This window comes from Pseudomyrmex gracilis, unplaced genomic scaffold (genome assembly GCF_002006095.1).
Source record: "Pseudomyrmex gracilis isolate BER0280 unplaced genomic scaffold, ASM200609v1 scaffold_1262, whole genome shotgun sequence".
NCBI lineage: Eukaryota > Metazoa > Arthropoda > Insecta > Hymenoptera > Formicidae > Pseudomyrmex > Pseudomyrmex gracilis.
Window position 1 is genome coordinate 24,059 of NW_018021846.1, and position 1,550 is coordinate 25,608.

Below are 1,550 nucleotides of genomic sequence, written 5' to 3' on the forward strand. Positions count from 1 at the left end.
TACGTATATGGTGTGTATTTCGACAACGATGGAATGATGCTTGATGATAAACATTTTGACGTGGATGAACAAGATAATATAATCGTAGACGGTATACGATTCAAAGCAACACAAGGATTGTACGAACTGATTTTCATGAAATGTCCTAGGAGTGAGTTATATACTGAAGAAGATAAACAACGATACAAAACAATATTGGAAATGACAAATGCTCATAGAAAACATCATAACTAGCTAGGCGCAATACTGGGTAACAAAGGATATAAATATAGATACATAATTGCGCCTTTAGTATCCAGTGTGCGTACTAAGCAGGGGAGGGGTATACCGCGTAATATGACGCTAAACGATCGAGAAATCGATTACGCGCACTGGGACGATCCCAATGAACTCGTCGACCGTCTGCGATTGCTAGACGCATCCCGTCAGGCTGGCAATAATGCTCACGATAACGAAATTCTGTCGATTATCAAAGAACTGCGCGAAGCAGGTCTCATTATAAATTAAATAGCGCGCCGATGTTAGAGTCAGTCGTGTGCGCGCCATCATGCCAATCAACAAATTCGGGATATCGCTCGGAACACACGGAGCGTCGATGTATTATTATTATGAGAGAGAGGCAATATTGCGAAATTACGTTCGTAATAACGCTCTCTTCTTTGTCGGTTCCGGCTACGATGCAAGGTCGCGCAAGATACTGCATCTAGCGCAACCCGATACCGACACTGACGCCGCCAACAAACGATACGTAGATATGTGTGTCACGAATGTGAATGAATGGCTGGAGACACGTGAGAGAAAAATTATCGCATTGCAACAGGACGTGCAAGCGTTGCGCGACTCTATAAAACAAATTCAGCGTACACTTCAATATCTATCAAATCATACTAAAACGACTGACTCAGTAGACATATAGTAAAACAGCTATGGCGAGGAATCATGTCACAATCGAAAAACAACGTCTCATAGAAGAAGTGCATGCTCCGGCGAGAAGAAATTTTCCCCGTAGACGCGTTATCGTACGCGGATACGATGATTTCTGGCAAGCGGATGTGGTAGACATGCGTCCGTATTCGCGCGTCAACAGAGGCTACCACTATATACTTACGGTTATCAATGTGCTGAGCAAGTACGCGTGGGCCATACCGCTTAAGAGTAAGAGTGGACGCGAAGTCACCAAAGCTTTTACAGGAATATTTCGGGATAACAAAAGATGTCCACACAATTTGCAAACTGATCGTGGAAAGGAATTCTATAACACAGATGTACAGACATTGATACAAAAGCATAGCATCAATCATTATTCCACATATTCGGTTATGAAAGCTTTGATTGTGGAACAATTTGACCGTACGTTGAAGAACGATATGTGGAAACAATTTACACTTAACGGAACCTACAAATGGATCGACATACTACTGCGTCTTCTTATGGAGTACAACGCACGAAAACGTCGAACTATCGGTATGCGACCTATCGATGTTACTCCCGCAATCGCCGATAAGCTCTTAGTCACGGTGGGGTGATACTCTATTGACCACAGTACGATT